This window comes from Nothoprocta perdicaria, unplaced genomic scaffold (genome assembly GCF_003342845.1).
Source record: "Nothoprocta perdicaria isolate Ctin4 unplaced genomic scaffold, notPer1 scaffold_235, whole genome shotgun sequence".
Classification (NCBI taxonomy): Eukaryota; Metazoa; Chordata; class Aves; order Tinamiformes; family Tinamidae; genus Nothoprocta; species Nothoprocta perdicaria.
Window position 1 is genome coordinate 62,744 of NW_020455461.1, and position 20,533 is coordinate 83,276.

A 20,533-nucleotide genomic window follows, 5' to 3' on the forward strand; every position below is an offset into this window, starting at 1 on the left:
GAAACAGAGTTCCTGTGTCACTGTCCCTAACTTGCCATGTTAACACATCCACCTGCATTCCAGCTTGGCAACACGTGTTGGACTCACAAGGAAAAGGATCCTCAACTGCTACAGAACAGCCATTAGTGCTACCGCTTAACTCACAGCCATGGTGAGAATGTGTCCCAGCTGGTCTCATGTAGGCTGCAGGATGCATGCAGATGTCTCTGTAGCTTACATATAAATTTACCAATTGGTAAAGCTTGCTCTCTATAGGTAGATTAATCTCCTTGTTTCCCGCTTTTTATGGTTACTGGCAAGTGCTAACCAGTTTGCTCATATGAATAAAGGGCTCGGAGAAACTCGGCTATTGAAAGCTCTGTGAGGTTTTATCTGAACACACTGCACTAAACAGCAAGATATATATGATGCTCACTTTTCCACAATAAACTTGAATTCCCATCATTAATCCTAGCAGCCTCGCAAATTCATAATCTAATCTCCAAAATAAAACAGGCCCTAGCAYTTTGTAGTTTGAGGTTGTACATTTTTCCTTCAGCTAATATTAAGATTGCTTCTAGTTAATTAACAAAAYCAGATATAATTCAAAAACAACAAAAAAGCATTTAAAAATACAGTAGCAATGTCCATAGTATAGCCAGCACTCTCAAATGTTCCACTTTGCACTGGAATTCGTATTTTGAACCCAAGTCTGGGGCCACATTTGCTGCTTTCTTGGAAAAGCAGATTAATTTCAACAAAAATCAGTGCAACTCCATAATGGTTAATCATGTTTCCATACCACATACAGTTATCAAGCAAGGAATAGCAAAGAGGATATTCCCATAGCACAAACAGCTCGTCTATCCCATACTCTTTGAATACCACTCCTGTCATAGTGGGACAGGTACAGTTTAAGGTTCCCAAAGCCTATCTATACAGGAACAGCAGCAATTCATTTCTCAAAGGGTTTTGTTAAAGCTTTCATTGTTGAAAAATTATGTAGTAGGAATGATAACAGAAGACATGATTGTTGCTATTGTCTTACAACATTTCTCTCCTGAAGTCAATACTTCAATTTTTCCAATGGATTTGCCTAAATACTAAGCAGACATTGGCATGTGCTGAGCTGAGTATCGTGTATTTTTGAACCAAGAAATAAATACCGTCAGAAYTGAATCTCCTATCGATAACAGCGTTATGAGGAAATAAATCTTTATATCCATGAGTCRGTATACGCATAGGGTTTCTGAACCCTGTCATTTGTTGTTATTTTTCTAACAGGTTGTAAGAAAAAGAACACAAGCYAGAGAACTGTGACCCAACATCCCAGGCCATATTTGGGGACTACCCTGGCATGATGCTCTTTTCTCCTGCATTTCACCACACACAAGGAACAGGGAGAATAACAGTCACTGCAGCAGCAAATCACTGAGCACCAAAGCCATGGATAGGGAGGCAATTCCCCTGATGCCCACCTGTCCCATGCAGCTTTCAGTGCCTTTCAGGGCACCAGCTGTAACCACTTGTGCTAAACCCCATGAGCTCGATGCCTTGGGAGTACTTTTATAATCATCCAGCCACAAAGYGGGGGGGAAAAAACATAACCTGATGTCAAGAACAGGTAGTTTGAGACTGATATTGCCTCCTAGGGATGTCCGTGACAGAACTTCCAACACCTTGAACCTAAACCACTACATGAACTGCAAGCAGCTTACTGCAGGTAGCATTCAGCTTCACAGGATGGTTTACCTTCCACATGACAGCAATCTCACCCACCCATGCTCGCTAACACAGGTCATACTGATGAAGACATAAGCCAGGAAGCAAGCAGGAAACCTAAATTTCCCAAGGGCTTAGATTTAGCTTCTCAACCCACGGAGCATCCCCTGCCAGCAACAGCATTACCGCTCTCCCTGGGGAGCTGAGCTCAGCTGTGTGTTCACTTGCTGTGCAATCACACCTTCACTGCCAGTGCAGACCCACCCCTAGCCTCGAAGGGAAGCTTGAAAGATAAACCCCAACAGACTATAAACAGTTGCCGCTGTTTCCTAATCTTCTTCCCCTTTCTTCTCCCTTCATTTAAGCCTGRCCTAACACACTCATTCACATATCTTCAGGACTGTCTTTCAGGCTCCCTGCTCTCAGGTTACTATTTGTATTCACCAATACTTCATGTAGGGTAAAATGCTGTGGCAATCTCTAATAATAAGCACTGTCCTGGGCACCTTATGGCATTCTGCTTATCCTTTAATACCACACATATGACTATGCCTTTTCATGGTAAGCCTCACAACAGCTGCCCATTGCACATCTCCATTTGCTGCGCATAAAACCAGCAATGCCTTTGATCTTCCGAGTTTAGTTTTCCTTTATTCACAGGCAGACAAAGCATGCTTGCAAGACTGCAGGAGAGGAATAAAAATACAGGGGACCCTCTGCACCAAGTTGTATCCAAACAGTGTCTCCCCAAAAAGAAGTTTGCAGAGAAAGAACAACAGATATAGCCCATTTCTGGTAAAGTGAGAATACCTAACTTTTTTTCTAATCACAGGAAGATAAGATGGATACTTAYGGGAAATGGATATTCTCATCCTCCTCCAGGTAATCACTTGGAAAAATTAAAACTGCCTTGCATAAGCATGTGGGAATTACTAMAATGGTAGGCAACAGTGCAAGGCCAGAAGTAGAACTAAAAAGTTTCTTTAAAATACCCCACCATCTATGCAGATGTCAAGCCCTAGTCAGATTATAAAAGGGCTTAAATAACTTCAAAGGAAAATTAACACATGCAGTTGATTCTTCATCTCAGAACCTGGTCTGTCTGAGCACAACTGTTATAGTTTCCTTTAGATCTCCAAAAGGAGAATTTTAGGTTTAATTTTTTGCCCATTACAATCACAAATAGCCATGATGGATAAGAGACAAATGCCCATCAAGTCACCTGCCAGTTTTTACCTGGATGAAACCTCCGTGYTTCTTTACAAGACAGAAAATACTAGAAATAAGATACAATAAACTGTCATCATTTTACTGGAGATATTCATTAATTCCCTTGTGGCTATTTATAGGGATATTGGAATTTAGGAAGATTTACCAACTTGGCAATATTGCCAGGCCTGTGAAAAAAGTAAACCTTCTTACACATCTCATATGCTTCCCCTCCCACCCACAAGCAGTGAATAAAAAYGCAGTAAAAACTGAACATTCAGAATTCTTCTAGCATCTTTTTATTCCTAGAATTGTTTATTCTTTATGTTTTAATCTCAGTCATTTTATGTTGCAGTAGGTTTCTTTTCTGAATACAATCTCAAACTTGATTGCAGAGAGCCAATTCTTTTCCAGATTTSGTTTATTTTGTATCATTTACAGAACTTAACTGCCCCATGAAAYCTCTAAGTTATAAGTACTTTTTAATGAAGTTTGTTTTAGGAGCCACAAACTAAAACAGCATAAAACTAGGAATATCTAAACAATGACTAGTGCAAAGAGCTTAATAATGTTATTTTGTTTTCATAAGCCAAAACATAATAAGAATGCCCAGCTTCCTTAGTCTTGAAGGAAAGTCCCATCCTGAGCTAATATGATTATGACACTGAAAACAATTTGGTTCTTTCCAAAATTATTATTATTTATAACATAATAAACCAATATTTATTTTTCTTGTACCAGATTTTTCACTTGGTGCCCAGTTCCAAACTAGTTCCCTCATCTCTATTKTCCTCTCAGTAGGAACTGCTTCAGCTTTACTATACAAAACTATGTTAAAATCATCCCAAAATTAAATATTGTTGCTTCTCTTTAGAAAGTCTACTCAATAAATTCCTTTAATTTCCAGCCCAAACTTAATCAGATGCTGCTTATAACCCTTTGTCTTTGTGCCACAGTTGTCCACACTCCCTCTTCAATTCTCTGATCTATTTATAGAGAACAAGCATGTCCTCAGCAGCTTTRATTTTTGCTGAACTAAAACTATGTTCCTCTAATCTCCTTCTTATACATATGGTTTTTAATGCCCTACTCATTTTAATAATCCTTTTCCACACCTGTTCAGCTCTGGACCTCTGTTCATTGAATGTGTACATCTAGAATAGAAGGAAATATTTCAGAAGGGCTCTTCCACCTTAACACTAGCACTTCCCTTGCTGTACTGGAAGGCAACACCTTAAGCTTTTATATTTCTCTTTTGCAGGCTGCCAGACTGATGTCTCATTTCTACAATTGACTAATATTCCCACTGCCATGATCTTCACTGATTGTTTAGACTTGGCAAGTTCCAAATTTCTTCATGAAATACTACTCCCATACAGCACCGAATCCTCTTTGCACTTCTCTAGGTGTCAGTGATATTCTGAATATACCTGGAATGACATCCTGGTWGACAGTGCCTCACAAGTGCTTGTTATCAGCACATTGAGCACACCACCCTTTGTGCCAAGGTCATTAACAAAAATATTAAGTGAGTTTTGTCTTAAGATTGATCTTTGAGGAGTAATCACTCTACAAGCACAGAGATGCTCCTTCAGCACATACGGCAGCATCCTCCCTACTCTTTTCCTTACTCATTTTACAATTCTTATAAGTGCCACTTCTCCAGTTCAGCCTGATGTCACACAGAAAATTACTAGCTGAAGACAAGAGACTAAAATGCAGTAAATATAAAACCGATCGTCTATCAAACAAAAATGTAAGGTTATTATAAACCATCTTCAGCAGAACAAGGTTTATCTCACTCTGTTTACACTTATTATGTGCATTTTGATGTTTTTTACATTAAAAAAATCTCTTAAGCTATAACACAGTAATGAGGCCAAACACACAGACCTCTATCAACTATCCTCTCTCCACAGCATCCTTGTCTCAAAGGCTGTTGGCTATTGGCCCAAAGATCCTCATATACAACAATAATCTTTGCAAATTTCCTTCTTAGGAACTTTAAAGTCTCATTGTCAATTCTTTTTGCCTTCTCTGACCCCAACAGCACAGGTGCATGCTGCTCTTTATGCACTACCAACCTGGATGAGGTTATTTCCAATTCTGAACTCATTTGCATTACCATCCTCTTCTCGGCCATACATTAAATATTTTATCCTCCTTATAGAGACTGGCATGGATTAACTATCTCTGCAGATGCTCAAAACAGATTTAGCAATATAACAACATTCAGCACATCTGCCAATCAAGTATCACAACCCAAACTCAAAGTTTGAGAAAGGGAGGTACYCCAATTGGTGATATTTTCCTCACTTCACAGAGGAAGTCTGTGACTCATGAAGTGCAAGATTCCCATTCCCAAAATCAGAATTCAACTATTTTCCCTTAATCCACAATTCAGTCCAAGGCTAGACACTCAGAGCGGCCTGTTCTCCTGCTAGCCTTGGATGTAGCTACTGCCTCACATTAACCAGTTCTAGGAGTTTGGGTTGAGGTCAACCACTGACACCCTGCGCAAAAGAAGAGTCAAGCTTGCATGTTTTCAGTGTGAGCAGCAACCAGGCTTGCAGAAAAGCATGTGGCTCTCAACTTGCTACACTTAAACCTGCTCTCCGGTTCATATCTAACAAACATCAGCTGAAACACAAAACTAGGGTTCTGAAAAGTGAATTTAAGGCAATATGATACATCTTCTACCTGGAGCTAGGATACGAAGCACACACCAAAGCTACCATTTTAACTTGGAGGAGGAACTCAAAGCACAGGCCCAAGGCTTTGGCCATGCATGCTGCCTGTGTGCTGAATCACTCTGGCACCTGTCTCTCTATCCAAGCAAGGCAGCTTAGGTGCAGGGTTGGGGTAGGCACAGTCTGAAAGCTGTGCTGGTGAGCAGCTGCCAAGCTCAAAATGAATTCAAAGCACAGGCTTTGGGTGTGCCAGCAGACCTGACCTCTTCACACCACCCTGTTCTTACCATTTCACCACAAAAATGACATCCACAGCACTGTTCTGCATTAAGGCTTGAGCAGGAGTAGCCATGTTTAAGGTAGAAAGCTTAGCAAAATATGGAGCAGACATGGCTGGACAAAGACACAAGTCACTTAGAGCAACCAGCTTGCAAGCCAATTGCTCAAGCAACTGAAAAAAATCATGCTCACCCTCCTGCAGAGCCAGCAAAGGGGCACCTTACACACTGGGTTCCTTGAAATTCAGCACTGCCACCATGGAGTTGCCATCAGGGAGTGCCAGAAACAGCAGGACAATCTTGGTCAGAGCAAACAACAACAGCAACCCAAGTARAAGTGCTTTGCTCTAAAGGCAAGTAGAAAAACCATTAGCAAAACCAGAAAGCAAACACTTTTCTCCCCAAATTCTAGGCTAATACCTCAACTGTATTTGTTCACTGTAAAAGAAAAATAAAAGCTTTACAGTTGAAGATGCAGCAGCTATTTGTAGCAAATAATGTTGCCACCAAACAGACTTTTAGTCGCTTGCTGTGTTATCAGTGAATAGCCTGATTTTTATGAATATGCTCATTAGTTGTAATTGTTTAACAAATGGCTTATCTGAACAAATTTCATCCCCGAGTTCTCTGATCTACTTGCTGTCTTTGATTACTCGCTAGATATGGTACATGATTACTTTGCTTTCAGAATAAGTAAAAAATGAACAATAACCAATAACTGTACACACTTTCATTTGTGAATGCACATGATATGTCTCATCATTGAAGGTGTCCTTCTATGAAACCAGTTTGACTCTAGCAAGTGTAATTTATTGAAGCATCTATTCATTACAAAGTTTACTTTAAAAAAATATGAAATTATCTTTAAATGTTAATTCATCTCTTGTTGCACATATCCCTTTTAAATACACAAGAGAAGCTATTATAAACACAGAAATAAGCTCTGTAACTCTTTCAGAGCCACATGAATCTTTTGGTAGAGGTTATCTTCAAAGAGTTATCAGATCTACACCAAAACCCAAAGCTATGATAAAAGTTTATATTCATCTACACTGTCTCCCTGAAAATATTAGCAYGGTAAAAGAGCAGGGTCCAAAAGATAAAGAGAAAAAACAGAAATGGAGAAACTGTAGGCACTTGCAGCCAAAGCCACATTCTCCACAAAACAGAAAAACCACTACAAAGAAAACATAGTGAAGTGCTGTGAAACAGTTTAAAGTCTTGACAAGAAGGAAAAGTCTCAATGTATATATCTAAAGAGAGAAGGACACCAAAGTTAGAAACTCTGCTTGTAAGGATATACAGGGGAACAGATCTGTGCACAAAGGTTTCATCCATTTGCTTATGCTGGAAAATAKTACACAGTTTTGGAATTATTAGTCCCATTAGCCACAAAAAGCACTCAGCTTTTTCAGTGCTATATCAATTGCTTTTTCACTCTAAAAATCAATATCTGCTAAATATAGCATACCAGTAACAAATAATGGACYACAAAGTGATTTGTTAAGATTTTTTAGAATGTTCTGCAAAAAAGCATGGTTTTAAATTCAGTGTGTGGTGTATCTAACAGGCAACCGGCCTTCCAAAAGCTGTGCTAAAACTAAGGAGTAAAAGAAAACAAAATCCTTAAAACAGAGAAACAAATTGAGATTCCCGCTTGATGCCCCTGAATTTCAAGCAGCAGTCTTTAAAAGGCAATTGCTTAAAGTATTTGCATATAGTTCARCAGAGAGTTGAACTGTGCATGGCACCCACTAACCTTGTATTGGTTTTCCTATTGTCAGAGATTCCAATGGCAGACTTATTCATCCTTCTCTTTTCCCTAATATTTTTAGCTCATTTCTTTTAAGATTAGGAAGATCTTATTCTGGGGAGTAAACAGACATTCATCACCTACCTCTGGAGAACTTTGAGTAACAAACAAAGCGAGGCAGGACACGAAGATGGAGCAGCTAAGGTCCAAGGTAGCTAGAARAGTGAGCTGGGAAAAGTCCAAACAAGAATTTAATCCTTCTATGAAGATAGRCAAAGCTGTAAAGAATAATAATGTATGTTTTAATGTGCAGAGTGGGGGAAAACCATACACAGGGTGGAAGCAAACACATTATGTAGCAAGCTGCTTTTGGACAGAGCTGCTGTATGAGATAAAAGCAAAAMCATTTTCTAAAAGGCTGTAAACAAGAACAGAACAGACCCAGAAGAATGGAAGTCTATGTATCCTGCAGATAGAAAAGGGGACAGTAACATCTATTAGAGCAGCAGCAGCACCCTAGTTGTACTAGAACTGTTAGATCAAGCAACTGGCCTAACACCTTCCATATAAATGGGATATATGTTAATCAAATTGGGCAGTAGCAACTAGAGGTAGTTGCACATAAAAATTCCAATTTTAAAAAAATGAGAACAATTAGGCGCATATGTGGTTAATCCAATATTTTACATGACAAGCTTCGTTCTAGAAGAAATATTTTCAAGTGTGCATATCTTAAATATTTGTTAAGAAAGCAAAATTTTGAAAGACCATGCAAACTGGTTCTGCCCTACTTTCTGCAACAGAGCTTGATTTTTGCACCAACACTTTTTAAGTCATGCTGCATATGAAAGTTACAGCACCAAAGGTAAACCAGGGAAGTTGTACACCTCACTCTAGATTATTCCTGCCTACTTCTTCTGTCCTACACTGCCTGTGACTACCTTTTTATATATAATTCATGTAACACAGACTGAAGATAAATTGCCTCAATAAGTTGTGTCATTTCATGCAACAGTGAGTATAACATCACTGCTCTTTGCATTGGCACTATTGGAAAGATACTTGAGTGTTATAGTGTCACAGAGGATTTTTATCTATCATTTTTAGTTTWTGTTGTGATTTTTGTTTTCCTGGAACCAGAGTTCCTATTAAAGTCATAAACATGACAACTTTTGGATGAAWACTAATTTATAAAAGTCATTAATATAATTTATTAGAATTCATCAGCACTTTAAGCAGTTCAKTCTATCCTGACATAGGAATAGATACAAGTTTTTCTCTCTTTAAAATAGCAGTGAAAAAGTGTTTATTATAATGCAATACTGACAAGTAGAAGATTTTTCTTACATTCTCACCTGCAATACTATRGTTTCAATTGCTGGAATCATTGATACAAAATATGTTTTTATTGTCTTTAAAATTAAATTTGCAGAGAAAAAAATTGAAATATGTGCAGTAGTTGCTGAACATACAAAGCCACCAGGGAAATCCAATGCCAATATTTGCCTCTTAGTGTTAATCTCACATGAAGTCTGACTTATTTGCCAATTGATTGATTTTGACCAAATGGACACAGTAGAAGAAATGTAWGGGGATTTTCATGCATTTTGGCTAAGTGGCCTCAAATACAGCATTGCCAGCTAGGATGAGCACCTCTTCTCCAATAACATTGGCCTACATGCATAGAGGCAAAAGAATGGGATTCAGAAAGGAATAATATTTCAATTCTCAAAAGTACTGAGGCAAATTTTACTACTTGGTCAGGGTGCCAGGATTCAAGCCCAACTGTATGGGGACACCCTTTCTCCAAAATAATCTCATCTTTCTCATGAATGTCCAAATATATGGACAGAGAGAATGAGAGAAAAAATAGACACTGATAATTTTAGAAAGTGCCTTCTGGCAAGTCCAGAAATAGAACTCAAATTCTGACTCATAGGTCTACATTCTGGCCACCTAACCACATCACATTTCCTAGAGACTTGTTCCATAATGCATATTTCATAAATATTATGGTAGAAATGCATTATAAAATCATCATAAAAACTCATAAGTGCTGTTAATAGTTTACTATGCTTATGTACATTTTAAAGTAATGACCCATTATGGGGTCCCCAGAACGCAAGATGTTACATCACATCATTAATGCTTAATATTTTATAAATCACTAATGTTAAGCCATCAGAGCAGGGCTATGAAAGCCTCCCAAGCACAAGTAAATGGAATTCTGCAAGGATTTATTTTAATAGGGAATACAGAAATGCCAAATGATAAAGGCACTTTCATCAACACAGACAATACCATGCTATTGTGAATGAGATTACTTTGAACTTAATATATTGCCAATGTAGAAAAAAACAGTATGTCTCTCCTGCTTCTTCATTCTACATTCTGATTTCTTTGCATTTAGCAAAGACAAACTGTAAATTGCTTGAAGGGGATTAATGAAATAAACCTCAGCATACAAGAATTATGCTTCCTAAAAATATTTGGGTTTGACATCGTAGAAGTGTAAATGACATTTTGTTCCCTGATTTCTAGAATCTCATTTTGCATGCAGTTTCCCACCCCGCCCTGTTCCTTGGATACACAAAATTCAGTGGCGGGAATACACATATGGAAAGCACAAGAAATGCAGGTCTASAGCCTCACATGTGTATATGTTTCTAGAGACAATATGCATACATAGAGACTCATATGAATTTGAGGAAAACCAAATGTTTTAGGAGATTTTTAGTTTTTTTCTTCTTACCATACAGGAAAGTTCATCAAAACGAGAACTGAAGACCTCCTCTATGCACTTGTATGTGCAAGAAACAAAATTTCACCAAATCTATTTCACTTAGTCATTAGTGGAAAAGTGGATATAAATCAAATATTTAAACACTTGACGTATCAGAAAGAATGAAATGGCAAAAGATGGAAAAAATGTGTTTTTTTAAATCATTCACCACTTCCAAGTCACTGAATGCCTGAAAGCAAAAGGACTTAAATCTTCATGGACCACCATTCTAACAGAAAATCATAATATGGAAAAGCGAGTACATTGTTCCTACCATGAAAGCCTAGTACACACTGAGCTCCAGAAGTACACACTGAGCTCCAGAAGAACATTAAAGCATGTAAGAGAAAAAAAAAATTTGTGAGGGGCTTCAGTCTTTGCAGCAAAAACCACTCTTCTCCCCTCAGCACTTCTGAAACTACAGATGAGTATTTCCTACTCTGTGTGTTGTATTTGACCTGGCAGAACTGAGCATCTGAGAAAGTGCTTGATTATGCTCCAAATCCACAAACTGAAAGTGAAAAAATATCCAGTGTTTAGAAAGTAACCTAGGAAGAATAAAGTAGGTAAAAAGTAACATTCAGCATAATTATGCACATATGTGTATTTTAAAAATGGAACACAGGAAGTAACTCCTCTAGCACTTATGGGTGTATGAGTATGGTTAAAGTCTATAYAAACAGAATAAACTCTCAGCATAATCTTTATAAGACTTTGATGAGAATCCCACTCTTCTGTTTATTTCTAGAATAAGCATTTACCTATAGAAAGAAAGTTTAAATAGTAGTGTTGTTCAATGACTGAAATATCAGAAACAGTTATAGCAAATGTATTAAAGAATGAAAATCCTCTAGTCACCATGGTTAAAAACAATGCAGATGAGAGCTAAACTGGGAACCAAAGACATCCTGAAAACAGCATCAGTCCCTTGATTTTTAAATCAAGATCTCTCTTCTGCTCTATCTGGGATCTTAAACAACTTCAAATTATACTGAAAATGACAGTTTCAACATAAGGAGGAAAGGATAGAAGTTGCCCTCTTGATGCMGAAGAGGCAGTGTCAGAAATACAGGTTGCCTGTAATGAGATGATGCCGTCAAGCCCCATAAGGAGTTACACAATACTTCCTACATCAGGAATACTTTGGAGTCTGCTACTCACCAGGACCTTAAATGGAATGTTTCCAAATGAACAGGTCCTGGTAACCTGGGCTCCATTTCRTTGACTTGAAAACCAGTTCCCAGTATCTAGCTCAACTTCTGAGGGCTTCTCTGAAGACTTCCTGGCAAGCGCTGCAGAGTGGACTTCTATACAGTCTTGCTCTCCTACCTTATCCTTCCAGCCTACTGGGGCAAAGCTCTCAAGAGCCTTCCAAGCAGAAGGAGGGCCAGAAACCTAGAAGTTCAAAGGCAAGTGCCTGGCTCCTTAAAAGTCACCTCGTGCAAGTCCAGGAAACTGAGCCAGGGAGGCTCTACACAGCCAGGAATACCAAGGCCTGCAGAACCAGCCCTGATGTAGGTCAGAGTCACCCATGAGCCAGGCCTCTCTGTTTCTAAGAAAACTTTTTGCCCTACAAGGGACTGTTTTCAAACTCTTTCCATTTTGCAAATCTAAAGTCATTACCATGCAGGTTTTCTGTTCCTTCTCGCCTGGCCAGTTCCTTGCCAATTCTGGCCTACCACTATCTTCCTTTGCCCCATTCTCASATTTTCCCACTCCTTGGTCGGCACATGTCTATCTACACCTCCTTAGAAAATCTTTCACAAGATTTGGGAATGCTCACTATTCTTTTCCATAAGTACCTGTTCTTTTCAAAGGACTCTCTCTGACCACAGTCAATTGTGACACTGCAGTTGAGCCTCATGCCAGTGGTGAGTTTCCAGCTGGATACCTCACAACATGCCTCAGCTAAAACCTGAAGCAGCACACTCCAAGAACAGCCCCAACCCAGCTCCACACTGCAGAACACTTAATTAACTTAAAGCCTTGGGCATTTCAGCAGCGTTGGCCTGAAATGCTTTACACACCATTCACGTCTAAAGGCCTTTTATCTTAAGTAGCCATAGGCCCGTGTTTCCAGAAGTGACWAATTTGGTCATATTTAGGAGATGCTTAACCAAAAAATGCTGTGAAGAACTTGTTTTCTCACAAAGTGCCAAGGATCTACCTTCAGAAATTAGCTCTTACAGGAAGCAGGAAAAGGAGGGATAAAAAACCACAACTTTGGATGCTGCCTCCTTATTTTCCTCAAAGTAAAATATTTCTTCATTTTCAGAATAGAGTGGTTTTGCTATGGGTATCATCCCTCTTCATTTTTTCCTGGAATATGCCAAATGAACAGTTACTTCAAATACATATATTTTACAACTATTTACTTTAAATTGTGATTTGAATACTGCCAAGTATTCAAATGCATCTACAATTACAGTGGTTGGGAGTRAAAAACACCAGGAGACCAGCAATCAAGCAAATTGATCTCTATCTGTACCAGCATCCATCCACTCCCTTTACAATATCAGAGATAATGTGGTATTTAGTGTTATGTATGTCAGATGCCTGTAATTAAGGAGTAGAAGATCTATATGTGTCTTTGCCTGGTTTCTTCATTCAACTGACTTGTAAAATATTCAGAAGTAATTCCCATTAACTGCTGCACTATTTAATGGTGAGGACAGAAACAGTCCTTAGTGCCTCCCTGCTGCTAAATACAGCGCTCCACTTGTTCATCATAATTCTTGAGAAAGGCTTTCTTAAAAATATGAGGAGACTTKTAAGAGAAGCCTTATGGATCTGGATCACTGTTCCAGGCCTGCCACCTTGTCATGAATGTAAACATTAACTGGTATTTATTTTTTTCAGATTAGGAAGTTTAAACAGCTCAAGCAAAATCTGTACAGGAACATCAAGACAACATTTCCTAAAAAAAGTACAGGAAAARGGGAAAAAGTATTCAGGAGTCGCATCAAATTTGTTTTCTCTTAGGAGCCCAGATTTGCCTAATTTTTTAATAACCTAAACCAGCAAGCATTTCTAGGTCATGTCATTTTTACCTTTTCTACTTTCTTTATATCAAGACCGCACATAAAACTATCTGTAATACAATAGGTGGAGGTTTCCCCTAAGTTAAACCCAGGCCAAGAAACTTGCTGCTCATTCATGCTCTGTGCTATCCTAGGCCATTTTGCAAAACTAGAGGCAAAAAGAACTAACATACTCACATTGCAGTAGCTGCCACCACCTTAGTCTCCCTAGCGCAGCATTTGCTGCACAAACCATTATTGATCTTGGTTGGCAGGACAACCCAGGTTATATTTTTACATCGACAAGCTCTTCTTGAACAGTTTCCCCACTCTATAGGACAAAAGCAGGTTTTCTTTAAGATCAGATAAATACAGATTATGCTTTGCTACCATGTCAGCTAGTTATTCCACAACCAGTATTTATTGTGGAAGTTGAAGAAATTGTCACTTCCCACTATTTTTACAGTTCTCATATATTTCTCCCACAGTATCTCAAGGTTATAGCAGAATACAGGGTCTTGCTCCCCATCAACACTGTTACTRAAGAAGGCAGTAAGTTGCATTTATTCTTTTTCTATAGTATTTTTTCTACTTTTGCCCCAGCACTTCAGCTGTGTAGAAATGTGGTCATAGATCAACCTCTTCTGCTGAGAAGGAACTTGCAGGGTCCTTTCTTGGCAGCTAGACCCTACCTGTGGTATGTTATATGACTAGACACAAGGCAATAGTTGACAAATATAGTTATCAATGGGCTCAGAACCATCTACAGGTTGAGCCATGAAAATGACAGTATAACAAAACAGCAATATGTGGCAAAATTCAGGTACCTACTCACTAGTTAGAGCTGTCTCTTAAGTAAACACTTTGCAAGGGTATCAAACAGGCTTGCGTTTCATGCTAAGTTTCCTGTTAGTCTTTAAATTGACTCACCTCTCCCAGAAGGCATGAAATAATCCTTTAAATATACAGTCACCTAAAATCACAAATTGCTGYTAACACGCATATCAAAAGATTTTCTCTGAAACTGTACAATGCCAGGAGCACTTTTCCATAAAAAAATTAATGAAGCTTAAAACAGCAATTTCTATCATCCTTAGAAACTTGTCACTTGTCCTTTTTTAAATAAATCTGTTGAGTGATTTTTAATTACATGCAAAAAAGTCTATAGGTATATATGCATATCAAGTGAATAAAGAGATTATCTAAGCAAGTGAAACTCCAGGGCCTGAAAAGTTATGTTGAAATATAAATAAGGCCCAGTTAGAGACTTAGAAGGACCAAAATCAGAAAAAAMCAGCAGGATTCAGGGCTTATGGCAAGTTGTCTTTTCTACCATGAGGCTTCCTCACATTCCAAAAAAGCAGCCACTCCATTCAAGATTTTTTAAGTTTCTTCCTAATTTTGGAAAATTTTCATGCTTTTGCATTATTTTAGGTTATAAAGTACTAGGTTATAGGCTAGCAAAAAAAAAGTTTATATGCATACTATTGCAATCAGTGGGTAACAATATGACTTATGGTATGCAAAATTAAAGGAAATCCATAGCCTTTGCAAGCATAGGGTCTTTGTTATTTCCTTACAAGACATAATGACGTATCTAGTTATATTAACTATTTATCATAAAGATTTACCAGTCAGTTTCACCTCAGCTAGCAGTGGACCTTTAGCAAAATGGGACACAGTTTTCATTCTCCACTTCTCAGCTTTCAACTACAATGTGTTAAGCTAAAGGAATCATTTATTTTTCCAAATGTGTTTTTTTAAACACTTTTTTTCCTTTTTTTTTTTTTTTCAAATTCTACACATCGCTGAGATTCTGCTAAATGACAAACTAAAGGAGCTGTGAGTTTGGGGAAAAATGTTTTCTTCATTTTACAAAACACTCGTAGGTGTAATGRCTACTTGTAGTCTGAATACATCCTATTTGAAAGAATCTGCAGCAATGGTGTAAGAAGCACTTCTGCCAGCTTGGAAAGAGTGATGGATTCTGGATGCTTTATCTAACTTACGCTTTCTTAAGCATTGTTACTTCATAAAGGCACACTTTGTCATGACCCTCACCTTAGCTTTTGCATGCACTGACCAACAGCAATCAAATCCTACAGAAGCACAGACAACTTGGACACTGCAACATTTGTGCAAGATCAATGTAAACAATCTGCTGTCTGGGACAGGAGGAAACCCTCAAATGTCTTTACTGAGGAATGGATACAGTTCCCAACCCCTACTCAGCAGTTAGAATCCTGACCAGGAAAAAGGGTCTTTAAAAAGCCTCAAACTGCAACTAAGCTACATAAGATGCAACACTCAAGCTGGAACTGAAGGTGAAGTGGAGCTAGTGCTTCTTTTATTATGTAGATAGAAAGTGTGTTATTTTACTTCAATATCTTTTACTTCAATAAAGTATTAGTTCCTCACACCTGCTTTCTCTCTTGGTCCACATCCTGCCCTCCCACAGCCTAAAAGGGTTGTTTTAGGTTTGGGTTTTTTCCTTTTTGTCCCCTCAAAGCAGCAGTGCAAGTTTCTGGACCCTGGCAGCACTGCTGAARTTAGCACAGCATGAAGCACTGAAGCCCTTCTGGAGGTAATTCACCTAAAAGGCAGCCTGAAAGGCTTGCCCATCACTGCTCTGCAGCTTCCTACCCCAGCCTCATTCATCCTGGGGCAGCTGCACAGGCTGCAGCAAAGAGCACCACATCATGCCTGGTCAGCCCACCTGAGCTGTCCCACTGCTGGGGGACAAAAACACAGAGGATAAGTCACAAGGAAGAGGAGGAAGCTGCTGACTGATRGTGTATAAGGCATTAGAAGGTTTGCAGGACACTGCTCAGATATTGCTCAAGGGATCAACACTAACTCAGGGAGACAGCTTAAGTTTTCCATATGCTATTTAGCATTCACATCTTCGTCAATTCATTTACCCACAGATYCAGAAAACAAACTCTCCCACCCCACAGCACTGAAATTCCCTCCTTTCTACTACCTATGGCTTTGCTTCCAGTTCTGAAGTAACTGTTTCTGACAGCTCACTAATTCACCTCCTGTATCACAGATTAAGATGTGTCCCATTTGCTTTTGGCTTGTGCAGCTCTCATGTGGTGTTTATTTGTGCACTCTCTGAACTTTTCATGCCTTTCTGGCTAAACCTTCCATCCTTTTAATGTTTTGGATTTTCTGTCATGCCCAGACTGCATACTATTTGCAAACCAAAGTCCTGTATTACATTACTTCTCTTGCTTGGTAAAAATCTATTTGCTTTAATCCTAGCTTAATTGCATGTCTCCTCTTTTCAAGACCTGTTCTCTTATCCTAGATACAGGTACTCAAAACTGCAAGGCAGCTCTTCATTCTTTATCAGACAAGAAGTACTCTATGCTCCTCTTCCATAAATTCTGCAAAAAAATATATATTTTCATTTTCCTCAGATGAGACAATACTCCTCAAATTCCTGCACTACAGTTTTAGTCATCCGCCTCTAGCATACTTGAAAAACCTGAAAACATGAAAAACATTTTCTGCTTCAGAGGCTGCTGTTACCAGGAACAGAAGCAGCTCCACCTTCCTTCCAGGCACCACTTGCAGATACAGAATGCAGTGCTGGCCTCCAGTTTCACCACAGGTGCACGTTTGTAAACTCTTTAAACCCTCTGGCACCATGTACTGTCCAGCAAGTGCTCAGACCCAAGAATTTTAACATGAACATATGTCTTTTTGCRTTCAAGTTCTAAAATATCAGCACAGTATAATCAGAATTGGTAGATAAAACACTGATAATTTCTCTTGGCTGTTGTGATCATGAAACAATGTTGAGCTTCCAGCTGCTTCTTGAAAAATGGGTGTAAGAAGAAACACAAGTGAAAAACATTGAAGGTAGAACTGGTGGACAAAGACATGAGTAGAGCAGGGCACAGCATGGAAAGACTCTTAAAATATTGCTGTATTTTCACATTGGTTGAAATACAGGAACAGTTTTCATCACTGGTTGAAGAAAGCAAGGGAAGATTATTCAGAACACTCATAACAAATCTGACTCTTGCTTGATGCCACAATCTAGTAAGTTACAATTGCATCCACACTGTTTCAACTCATTTGCCTGTATACTCAATATATAATAAGCAATTTCAAATAAAAAATATACCTTATTGTGAAAAATACAACTTGAGTATATGGTTCCCATTTCTATGGTAAAGGGGTGTAATCCTAWCAGTTCCTATTAAGACATACCAGAAATGGCAACACACCTTCTACCTGTCAGATTGAAAAAAATAAGAGGTCTCCTTTTTTTTTGCTGACAAACGCAACATGACATTTGATTTTAGCTTTTTATGTCCTTCTCATAAATCCATTTCTTTAGACATTGTCTTAARTGAGAAATTAGCTGTTGTAGTTCAGATTATCCAGTCTGCCAAATTGTGGATGAATTTGAATTTAAGAGTAAGAATAAACTTGGTTATGGTTCAGGTTTCTAAGACAGCATGAAGGTCAGCTGGACTTTTTTAAGGCATTGGATCTGTAAGATCATGTAAGGGTAAAACTGACAGCAGGATTTGACCTTAGCTAAACCCCATATTGCTATCTCCCTTCAAATATAGGCAGAGGTAAGATACAGCATCCATTGCAACATCATACAAGAACACAGCCTCCCAACACTCTGCATACTGCATTCAGGTATTTTTGTTCTGTGCTTCACATTGCCACTTAGCTTGTCTCAGTGAATAAGATTTTGGTTGATTATGTGGTTCAAGTATTTTGGAAAACAGAACAGGGAAAATAGCACAGAAATAATCACTGATTAAAGCTAGGAATAATTTCTTCTGTTTTAAGAGAATTGATCATCTTTCTACTGTTTCAAATAGTCTGTTTATCAATTAGATTTAGATCATCAAATACTGAAGTACTACAATGATACAAAATATGATGTATATCAAGGTAATAAGAATTTAAATACATCTTAAAACATATGCTTGAATGTAGAAGCATGAAAACTATATTATGTTTCATTCTCATTTTGTAAAGTTGCTCATTGGTCCAAAGTTGTCAAGGACAATGAAAACAGCATCAAAAACCATGATTAGGAAGCAAAAGGAAAGAGGGGAAAAAACTGAATTGCCACAAAAAGAAAAAACAGACTATATAATGGAAGAGTTCAAGACATATAAAATGAGACATAGCATCATTAAGGAGACAGCAGCATTTCAAGTTGAACACATGGATTGAGAAATTACTAGAGTTACTTAGACATCTGATCCAAGCTCTCCTAATGTAAAGACACACTTGATTCATTACAAGAAAGCTCCAGAACCAATTCGCTACAACTCTAACTCCTCTATTATAAAACTAACAGTGAGCAAAACATGCACCCAAGCAAAGGACGAAACAGCCACAAGCTTAATCAGGCCATACAAAGCTGCAGCTCAGAGGGGGAAGTGAGACAGAAAGGAAAATAACATTTAAAGCTATAACTTTTTTTGTAAAGAAAAACCTAGTAGCGGCTTACAAAAATAAAGACTCTGCTATTTAGAAGAGCAAAAAAAAACTCAAAAACAAAGAAAAAAAATTAAGGTAGAGCAATTCAACAAAAACCCCATGGTTGGCACTTTCCTAAGTGCCAAGTTCACTTTCTCTAACACAAGAGAAAGAAATACACAAGAAATAAATATACAACTTAAATCTCACATTGTATTTTTATAACATCATTATCCTACAGCTAAATCATTCTCATTATGACGATCATCTGTCCTTACTAGATTTCTTCTTTGCCCCTAGAAAATCCTACTTTCCTCATCCCATACCCCCAATTCTTGAGTTATTTTTCTATCCTACTTTTCCCCATTCTGCATTCACCCCTTCCTTTTCTTCTTTTTCCTTATCTTTAAGATATTACCTTACTAAATATTTATCTTATAACTCTCTTTTATTCAGCTCTCTTTTTCCTAGCCCCATAACACACACACTTACATCTTTACAAACATTAGCCCCACACAAAGCAAAGAAACAAACAAACAAACAAAAAATTTCTCCTCTCAGCCTCTTTATAAAGGGGCCCCTAGGGCMCTTAAACACTGTAGTGGTCCTGACTAGCCTCACCTGGGACCTCTACTCACCCCCTGCYCATAGGCTCAGGAGCTCTATTTAAGCTCAGCCCTAGGCCTTTGGTCATTTCCTGTGTTTTGTTAAGAGGAATGGGTGGTTGCTGTTGTTTATGGTAGCTGTATTTCTGGTCTTTTTTTCCCCCAACTTGGACAATCATCCTCAATAAGAGGATGGCTGCAACTGCTGGGAGACCTTCTGCTGGCCTTGGGGAGACAGGTAACAGCAATGCAATACCCACCAGCTAAGTCAGTGAGCACCAGCCAAAACTCAGCTGGTCTGTGAATAGATGATTATAAGTCAATCACCTTGTCCCATAAATATTGGSAATAACCCTGGAGCCTGTTGCACTCTCCTTGCATGCCAGCCAGCTGTGATCAGCATCTCCCTCTGAGCAGGGACACCTCTCAGGAATGCTCCTCCAGGCTAAGACAGCCCTTACCAGCAACAAATCCAAGGTAAGTGAATAAGAGTGTGCTAAAACACTGCAAGCTTCTAAGTTGTAACCAGGACTGTGCACAAAATTCCTTAGAGACATACTGCTGATTAAGTCTAGGACTAAGATGGGATTCAGCTGCTCTCAGACTCATCTGAGATCCATTTAGTGCTAGAACACCTTCCTTCAAATTTTAGCTACATCTTAAATGTTATGGAACTATTTTCATACATATCATTTTTTCTTTTGACCAATTAGTAATCTGGGGAATAAAAAAAAACTCAAGAGAACTTGAAAAGAAAAATCAGAGGGAATTCTATTTTTTTATGTGTATATGGACACATAGCCCCAGAATATGGAAAGCAAGGCAGAAATGAGGAAAAAAAAAAATCTGTTCCTTAGCATGGGACAGTAGCTGGCTGCATCCTGTTACTCTGCTTGCCTTAATGCTGCCAGTAGTGTCCTCTAGCATTTGTTATGTTCTACTGTACATGCCTTTCAAAGTCAGGCAATCCTATTCTTAYTGTCCACAGCATCTTTGCTATAAGTACTTGAGATGAGTTGTAATCTCTAA

The 20,533-nt window shown here is 38.4% G+C and overlaps 1 long non-coding RNA gene across 2 annotated transcripts in view; it reads right to left on the reverse strand.

Annotated features, from left to right (window-relative positions):
* LOC112947526 overlaps window positions 1-19,440 on the reverse strand; it is a 29,508-nt gene extending 10,068 nt beyond the window's left edge. The window contains exon 1 of one of the 2 annotated variants that reach the window (XR_003249421.1): window positions 19,392-19,440. This is a non-coding gene — a long non-coding RNA (uncharacterized LOC112947526). Of the gene's footprint in view, window positions 1-6,071; window positions 6,218-19,391 lie in introns of those variants that run through there. The other variant, XR_003249422.1, reaches the window with a different exon arrangement.
* Window positions 19,441-20,533: the final 1,093 nt, after the last annotated feature.